This window comes from Eutrigla gurnardus (genome assembly GCF_963514095.1).
Source record: "Eutrigla gurnardus genome assembly, chromosome: 23".
NCBI lineage: Eukaryota > Metazoa > Chordata > Actinopteri > Perciformes > Triglidae > Eutrigla > Eutrigla gurnardus.
In genome coordinates, this window is record NC_139934.1 from 17,692,440 (window position 1) to 17,702,390 (window position 9,951).

The following is a 9,951-nucleotide window of genomic DNA, read 5'->3' on the forward strand; positions in this document are numbered from 1 at the left end:
CCCCCGCCCAGCCGCCGCCTCCGGCCGCCTCTAGCCCGTCCAGGCTGGAGCCCATGAGCTCCGCCTGGGTCCGGCCTGTCGGCACCGTTGGCTGCACCGGGGGCCCAGCCCGGGCTAGGTCAGCCTTCACGGCCACACCCGCCCCCTTGCTCGGGTCCTGCTGCTCACCTGGCACCTGCTCCCTGGATCCAGCCCGGGCTAGGTCAGCCGTCACGGCCACACCCGCCCCTTCCTGCTCCATATCCTCCTCGTTCTCACTCTCCACCTCCTCAGAGAGAAGCTCAGCCGAGGAGCCTAAACCTCCTCCTCTTCCTCCTCCTTCTCCTCCTCCTCCTCCCCTCCCTCCTCCTCGCTCTCCTTACACGAGCACTTTGAGTCTACTTTATTGCACAAAACACACTTCTCCTCCGATCCCCTCTTGGCCCCACACTCCCGCACGTAATGCCCCTGGACCCCGCACTTGTGACAGAAAAACTCCGGGCATTCTCGCAGTATGTGCCCCGGCTGAAGACACATACGGCACACCTTGACCTGTCGGTCGTGAATGACTCTGAAGTATTCGGGCCCTAGGGCCGTCTCGAACCGTGCCGAATACGGCAGGCTCTGGATTTGATCATTAAATTTTACTTTCAGGAACCTGGTACCATCAGCAACGTTAGTCCCCGGCCACATTCGTCTCCTTATCGGGGAGGCAGCACCCACCCCCCAGCTCTCTAATTTAGCCACAATTTCTTCATCCGTAATATAAGCAGGCAGGTTGAGAAACGATACTACAAGCTCATCATTACACAGACCTTTTGCTAGCACAGCAGTATCACCAATTTTGAAACCATCAAGGATTCTCTCCTTACCCTTGATGTGCGTCAATGTCACTTCATACGCGCGGGGACCGGTAGCACGGCAAGCCACCAAGCCCCCACACAAGCCCCTCACCGCCCGCATGAGCTCCATCGCGGAGATGGGGAGAGTCCCTTGCAGCTCCAAGAGGACCGTGAGCTCCTTTTCGAAGGTCCGCTGGGGTCCTGCTGCCGCGGACGGGCCCGCCACGGCTCCAGCCGCTGCTCCCGTCCCCGATCCAGCCGGCGCTCCAGCCCCCGCAGCCTTGGCTCTTCTCGCCGCCAGCAAAGCGGCCGCTGTTTCCTTCCCGGCCGCTGCAACAATCGAAGCCGCCGCCGGAGCCTCCGCCCGTCCGGCAGAATCCGCCGCCGTCCTCCCGGCCCCGCTGCCTGGACCCTTGTAGTCCGCGCGTCCTGCCGAGTCCACCGCCGCCGCCGCCGCCTGGGCTGGCCTGCCCGCCCGTCCCGTCTGGTTGGCCGCCGCCGCCGCTGCTCCGGCTGCTGGAATCACCGCCACCGGAGCCGCCGCCGCCTTGGTCCCTCCCGGAGCGAAGGACACGATCCGTCCCATCACCGAAGCTGCCGCAGATCCCGGAGCCGCCGCCGTCGGAGCCTTTCCTGGCCCCGCCGCGCCTGCTCGTCCCGTCACGGGACCCGCAGCTCTGGCGTCCCCGGCCCTCGTGGCTGCCACCCTCGGTGGCAACGCTCCAGCTGCTCTGGCGAGCCGGCTGCCAACCCGGAAATCGGCCCGCTCCTCGTGGCCCGCTGCTTCTGAGCAGCCACCCGGTTTTTCCCCACCGCAGTCTTCCATTCGCTCCCATCCATACACTCACTTTCACTCACAGACTCAATCTCATTCACCAATCTACCATTCTTATCCATCCTCACGTCAAACATACCTCTTTCCTCCTCTCCCCTCCGCACGCCCTTTGCAGGACGCCCAGAGGAGAGAGCAGGTGCAGCCAATTCCGGGTCCGTTACGCTTTTACTCATCGTCGATTTAGCCTTGCTTCTAGTTTTTACCATTATATCCGTAATTTTTTTTTTTTTTCTTTTTGCAAAAGTGAAGCTACCGTGTATCCCACCCCCGATCAGTGCTAGTCACTGCCGGGGGGTATTCAAACAAACTATTTACAAAAAACCAGAAGTGACACGAGGTACATATAAAGTGAAGAAAGGACAGAATAGAAGAAAAAAGAAATGAAAAAACACACCGCACACACGCACTCACACGACGAACAAACAATTCCAGACAGACAAACAATTGCTCTCTGCACACTCACTCACTCTCACTCTGCTGCTGCACTCTCTCGCTCTCACACCGACTCGCCAACTCACACACACCAACTGCGCTCCTAGGGGTTCAGGGTGGTATGGCCGTAAGCTGAAGAAGGATGCGTAGAAAAGCCCTTTATAGATGTCGATCGTTACAACCATTAACGCTTGGGTGCACTTATCGCCAGGAAACTTGATATTTTCTCACATGTGAAAAGTACAGTGCTGAAGAACATAACTTTTCAGAATATATATTCATCCGATGTCGCCGTGGGGGAACAGCAGCGCCTTCTGCTGTTCGTCAAGATAAATAAAAAAGCTTACAGCACCTAGTATTCCCAGGCGGTCTCCCATCCAAGTACTGACCAGGCCCGACCCTGCTTAGCTTCCGAGATCAGATGAGATCGGGCGTGTTCAGGGTGGTATGGCCGTAAGCCGAAGAAGGATGCGGAAAAAAGCCCTTTATAGATGTCGATCGTTACAACCATTAACGCTTGGGTGCACTTATCGCCAGGAAACTTGATATTTTCTCACATGTGAAAAGTACAGTGCTGAAGAACATAACTTTTCAGAAAACATATTCATCCAATGTCGCTGTGGGGGAACAGCAGCGCCTTCTGCTGTTTGTCGAGATAAATAAAAAAGCTTACAGCACCTGGTATTCCCAGGCGGTCTCCCATCCAAGTACTGACCAGGCCCGACCCTGCTTAGCTTCCGAGATCAGACTCGATCAGGCATATTCAGGGTGGTATGGCCGTAAGCCGAAGAAAGATGCGGAGAAAAGCCCTTTATAGATGTCGATCGTCACCACTTTACGCCTGGGTGCACTTATCGCCAGGAAACCTGATCTTTTCTCACATGTGAAAAGTACAGTGCTGAAGAACATAACTTTTCAGCATATATATTCATCCGATGTCGCCGTGGGGCAACAGCAGCGCCTTCTGCTGGCCGTCAAAATAAATAAAAAAGCTTACAGCACCTGGTATTCCCAGGCGGTCTCCCATCCAAGTACTGACATAGATGTCGATCGTCACCCCTGTTATGTACTCTGCCCCCCGGGTGGCCGATGTGTTGTGTACTCTGTCCTTGTGGCTGTTATGTTATGTATTCTGCCCCCTGGTGGTTGTTGTGTGATACCTTTTTTGACTGTGTGTTTTGCTCTTGGTCCAGGTGATTCCTCTCCCGCCTGATTGTAGTGGCTTTGCCATAAAGGGGGAAGAGCTTCTCTCTCGCGCTCTCTCTGGGGCCTGTGCAGCAGCAGCAGCAGTTCCACCACCTGCTTGATGATTCCTTTGTCTTTGTTCAGAGTCATTTCGTTGTTATCCTGGCTGGTCAGTAGTCCTGTTTTCGGTTTCCTTTTGTTAGGTAAGTGATGTGTCTTTGGTAGGTTAGAGAGAAGAACCCAGGTCCTACGACCTTTTGTGGGTTGGTTTGGGTGTCTTCCCTTTCTTTTGTTCATTTTGGCTGACCAGTCAGTCCCTTGTTGATTAATGTGTATTTGATTAAGTTGTTGATTTATTAATAAAGTGGCTTATACTTCCTTTTTGGCGCTCTGACTTTTGTATGTTGGGATCCTTTTTTTGAACGAGCTAAACAGGGTTGTAACATAATTTGGGGGCTCGTCCTAAACTTTCAGGATGTTTCTTGAAATGTAGTTGGTGGTTTAGTGGTAGTAGGTCTGTGATAGACGTCTCTTGTTGTGGTAGCCACTTCTGTGTTGTCTTTTGTGATGCTTTAAGATGACTTTGTTTACAGTTTTGTGTTTTGTTGGAGGCATTTATCACACTAGATGGCAAGTCAGGGGGTAGCGCTTTTTGATTGTTCAGTAGAGCTGACTGTTATTGTGGACTGTTAAGTGAACATTTTTGATACTCTTACGATGGAGTTTAAGTTGGAACACTTTGTTGACTGTCCTACACTAGAGGCTTTTAATCTGTGTACTAAATCGAATCTGTTGATAATTGCTGATCGCTATGATATAACCGTTTCGAAATAAGTTAAAAAACACGCTCTTAAAGCGGAGTTGTATGCGGCTTTAGTGGAGAGGGGTGTTTTACCACATGAGCACGTAACTCCGACGTCTCCCGAGCGACTAAGTCATATTACTGAAACGGTTAGACTTAAAGAACTTGATGTTGAAATGCAACGCTTGACTCTTAAGGAGAGAGAGTTGCAAAACAATCTGGAGACAAAGAGGCTAGAGCAACAGACGAAAATTCTCTTGCGCGAGTTGGAGTTTGCTGCCGCTTCCGTTTCCGCCAAGTCCACAGATTTTGATGTAAGTAGGAACATCCGATTGGTTCCTCCTTTTGATGAAAAGGATGTCGATAAATATTTAATCTTATTTGAGTGGGTGGCTTCTATTTTGAAGTGGCCGAAGGATGTTTGGACTATGTTATTGCAATGTGTTCTGACTGGTAAAGCGCAGAAAGTTTATGCTTCACTTCCGGCGGAAGACGGTCTTGATTTCGACAAAGTAAAAGCTGCTGTGCTTAATGTGTACGAGCTGGTGCCTGAGGCATATCGCCAACGGTTTCTCAAGTTGAGGAAACCTTGGCACCAGACTTTTGTTGAGTTTGCTCATGAGAAAGACTCTCTTTTTGATAGGTGGTGTAAGTCACAGGGAGTAAGACATTTTGAACAACTTAAACAGTTGGGGCCCTAGATTCGTAGACCAGGCGCAGTCAGCTTTCAGCGCACCTGCGCCGCGCCGACGGGGTGTGTCCGCCTGGACTTTGCAAGTTTCGTGCACCGCACAGGCTCGCGCAGGCACACCTCCCGTCTCGCCCACCGGCGCAAGTGGGAAGGAGGGAGGAGAAGAAGGCGTGAGTGGGAGACGAGGAGGAGACGAGGCGTGGACTGGGATTAATACAGCCAATTCAGATCTTCACCAATCAAATGAGCTCCTCTCCTCACCTTTAATGCGTTAGGGGAGGTTCAGTGCAAGTTCCGTCATTTGACAACCTGATGACAGAAGCAGCGCCGCCGCTCCCACCACGCTCATTACGCGCTGTGCGCGCGTATCATAATAATAACAATGCCCATATTATAAAAAACAGGAGAGAGAGAGGGAGATGTTTTGGTCCGAGAGGCTGAGTTTCCGTTACGTGTGCCATCCGCCTTTGATCTGACGTCAGATGTGACGGGACAATCTATATAGATATAAATTCACGTGTTGATTCACGTGGTCGAAACTTGCATTGCGCCGGCTCCGCCACCCTGCGCCGCCCTGCGCTGCGCCATGAAACTAGGGCCCTTGGTGTTAATTGAGGATTTTAAAAATTGCCTCCCGGAGAAAGTGACAACTTATTTGAATGAACATAAAGTTGATGATTTGTTTAAGGCTGCTGTTTTGGTGGATGATTATGTGCTCACTCACAAGGCCAGTTTTGTGGATCGCCCTTTCAAGTCTTTTGAGAGTGTTAATGTAAAAACGGGTGCTAAAGATTTGACGTGCACGTCTCAGGATGATATAAATTCTGGTCCTTCACGGATTGATAAAGCCGATTTAAATAACAGGGATAATGTGATGTGCTTCTACTGTAAGAAAAGGGGACATATAGTAGCAAGCTGCCCTGTCTTAAAAAAACGGAATGCGAAGCCCGTAGCTTTGGTAAACAAACAAGGTAAAAACTTACATGAGCCTGTTCTCTTTGATGAGATCTCCAGTGAGCTGGCTGATTTTACTCCGTTTGTCATGGATGGTGTTGTCTCGTTGCCTGGTAACAATGGTAAGGTCCCCGTGAAGATGCTGCGAGACACTGCCGCTTCTCAGTCTTTCATCTTGGAAGGAGTTTTGCCACTCAGTAGTGAGTCTGCGCTTGGTGCTGATGTGCCGGTGATGGGTTTTGGCATGGAAGATATAGACGTGCCGCTGCATAAAATCTCAGTGCAGTCAGACCTCGTCTAGTTGCTGAACGGGGTATTTTTTTTTAGAAACATGATGGACGTTAACTTTGCTTCTTTTGGTACCCTGGTGGTTGTTGTGTGATACCTTTTTTGACTGTGTGTTTTGCTCTTGGTCCAGGTGATTCCTTTCCAGCCTGATTGTAGTGGCTTTGCCATAAAGAGGGAAGGGCTTCTCCCTCGTGCTCTCTCTGGGGCCTGTGCAGCAGCAGCAGCAGTTCCACCACCTGCTGCTTGATGATTCCTTTGTCTTTGTTCAGAGTCATTTTGTTGTTATCCTGTGTTATCCGGGCTGGTCAGTAGTCCTGTTTTCGGTTTCCTTTTGTTAGGTAAGTGGTGTGTCTTTGGTAGGTTAGAGAGAAGAACCCAGGTCCTACGACCCTTTGTGGGTTGGTTTGGGTGTCGTCCCTTCCTTTTGTTTATTTTGGCTGACCAGTCAGGCCCTTGTTGATTAATGTCTATTTGATTAAGTTGTTGATTTATTAATTAAGTGGCTTATGCTTCCTTTTGGCGCTTCTGACTTTTGTATGTTGGGATCCTTTTTTGAACAAGCTAAACAGGGTGGTAACACTAAAATTTCCCTTGACATGTTTGCAGTCGCAAAGCCCCATCTATTGATAGGATTCAGAATTGGACCACAAAACATGACTTTGGATTTCTCTGTTTATTTTTGCACCCGGCGCGCGCTCGTAGACTTTGAAGTGGTGTATCACTCTGTCTATGCTCGGAGAGTCAGCAACACTGACATACAAAACTAATTTGGTTTCATTACGGCTTGGGGTGATAACACCTTTGATTAAACTGTCTTGTTCGATGGCACGGGCTAGGGGCTCAACGACTAGGCTGAAGAGGAGGGCGGATAGAGGACAGCCCTGCCTAATGGATCGTTTAATATTGAACTCGCTAGTCAGGATTCCATTGCATATGATGGCACTCGTTGCATTAACATATAGGACCTGGATAAGGCTGATTATATTCGGACCAAAGCCAAATTTAGACAGGGTAGTCCACAAAAAGTTTTGGTCAACCCTATCGAAAGCTTTTTCGGGGTCTATACCCAGTAGAATGCTGCCATGGCTCTGACAGTATCTTTGACAGTAAGTATGGAGTCCGCGATGTCCCTGTCAGGAATACTATATGCTTGGGTGCTGATAATAGAGCCCATTACTTCCTTTATACGGTTTGCAAGGATTTTTGAAAGGATTTTGTAGTCAGTATTCAATAAGCTGATGGGTCTATAGTTCTCAATTTTATTTTTGTTACCTTTGTTTTTAAATACGAGGGTTATTATGCCTTTGGTGAAGGAAGCTGGGGTGGAACGATGCAGCAGGATGTGGTCATACAGCCGTAGCAGCAGAGGAGCTAGGGCATCCTTAAACTGGGCATAGAACTCAGCTGGAAGTCCGTCAGAGACTGGACTCTTATTCTTATTTAGACTCTCAATGGCTCTCATGACTTCGTCTAGGGTGATCGGCGCCTCACATATATCGTAATCAGTTTCTGAAATTTTCTTGGATAAGTGCTGGAGTATTGTCTGTGCCTCCTGGGAGTTGACAGGTTCATCAAGGACGAGTCGCTCATAAAATGAATGGACTTCTTCAAGGATACTTAACTGATCAGTAATTATATTCCCCTGGCTATCGCAAAGCCAGGTAATTGCAGAGTTGTACTGTTTTCTTTTTTCTAATCCTAAAAAATAGGCTGTACAACGTTCCCCTTCTAGGATATATAAGGCTCAACCTCTAATCTGTACCTCTGTACCTGCTTTGCTGGATCCTAAAGAGGGCGCCTTTGTATTGTTCAAAGAGGTCACAGTCTCTTTTTGGCTCAGTTTGCAGTTTTTCGAGCTCAGCTGCGAGAAGGCTTCTGATGGAGGCCTCTTTGCGGTTTTGATTCCAACATTTATTTTTACTATAATTTATACAGGTCTTTTTAATTCTACCCTTAATTTGGTCCCAAAGTGGAATGTAGTTATCTTCTAGGGTTAGCTGGTCTGAGATGTCTGATAAGAGTTTTTTTAATTTGTCAATGAGGGATTGGTCTTTCAACAGGCTAGTATTGAGACACCAGAGATCTCCACCTCTGACCCCCCTGGTGGGTCCCAGCCTCCACAACAACAAAGCATGGTCGCTCCATGGATCAAAAAGATGGTTAATTTCTGTTAGCTGCTTAATTGTACCGGCAGAGACCAGACAGAGGTCAACCCTGGATTGCTTTAAAACACCCTTGACTACTTGACGTCGGGAGTAGTCCTGCCGGTGGGTGTTATAGACACGCCAGGCATCAACGAGGTCAAGCTCAATAATCAGGTCAAAAAGGGCATTCCTGCTGATATCATTTGAAAATGTATTATTGCCGGAAATATCAGAGGGCGTGAGCGCTACACTAAAATCTCCAACTACTTTCTCACGTGCTGAAGAACACAACTTTTCAGAACATATATTCATCCGATGTCGCCGTGGGGGAGCAGCAGCGTTCTCTGCTGCTATTTTACTTAAAATACCTGTCCTTGCTGTTGAGCTGTCTATGCCAATATTTATGCCTAGTATTTTGATGTGTTTTGTCTGAACTTTGAATGAAACCTCCTCTCGCTAAGCATTGTCTATATTGATGAACATGATTTCCGATTTTTCTGCATTGATTCGGGAGCCTGACACTCTGCCGTAACTTTTTTAAATTTCTAATGCTCTCTTTACACTTCCCATATCTTTTACCAGCAGAGTTGTGTTGTCCGCGTATTGTTGGATTAGGCACGTTCCTCCCCTAGGTAATTCGATTCCCCTCGCACCTTCGCCGATCTCCCCCCTTTTCCCCCACCTCCTCCAGGCCCGACTGAGATCTCCCTCTCCGTCACTCCGTCTTTTGCCACGTCACTCTGTATCTCCGCCATGACGCCACGACGCCACTCACTCGCACCTCCGTTGTTTGCGCCAGCTCCCCCCTCTCTCCCTCCTTACTCCGTTTTAAGCGAGGCAGACTGCCCCCCTGGCAGCAAACGCTGCCTTATAGATGTCGAATGTCACCAACAATAAAGCCTGGGTGCACTTATCGCCAGGAAACTTGATCTTTTCTCACTTGTGAAAAGTACAGTGCTGAAGAACATAACTTTTCAGAATATATATTCATCCGATGTCGCCGTGGGGGAGCAGCAGCGCCCTCTGCTGTTCGTCAAGATAAATAAAAAAGCTTACAGCACCTGGTATTCCCAGGCACTTTCTCAGCCAAGTCCCTAAGCTCCCGTCAGCCGACCAATGGTTGAGCAGAGTTGAGCAGCGATCAGCCAATGGTTGAGTTATGTTGAGCAGAGTTGAGCAGAGATCAGCCAATGGTTGAGCTATGTTGAGCAGAGTTGAGAGCGATCAGCCAATGGTTGAGCTATGTTGAGCAGAGTTGAGCAGCGATCAGCCAATGGTTGAGCTATGTTGAGCAGAGTTGAGCAGCGATCAGCCAATGGTTGAGCAGAGTTCAGCGCTCAACAGACCAATTATTGAGCGAGGATCGGAATACATCCGCTAGTTTATTCACGACTCATAAATAGCCTATTGACGATCAGGGATCGGTGAAGCGCTACTTTCAACGGAGGATTCACTCAGGTAAATGTTATCCTCTTCATCCTTTGCCTTTGCTAGTTAATAATTAGACATTTTTAATGTATGTATTAAGCTGTATCGAGTTTGTAGGTCGTTGTGTATAAAGGGAAGACGTTGAAGGTATGTTTTTAGCTGCTGTGTAGACTTTAGTCAACCTAACGCCGTTTTGTCTGTGAGCAACCATATTACTCGTGGTCTCCTTTTAATCGTGGCAATCTAAGCTTTCCAACGGTGTATGGCATGACTATATATATATATATATCGTTGAAATAATAAGCTGATTAATGTGTGTTGTGTAACGATCAACAATAGGAGAGGAGAGGACTTTAGTCAACCTAACGCCA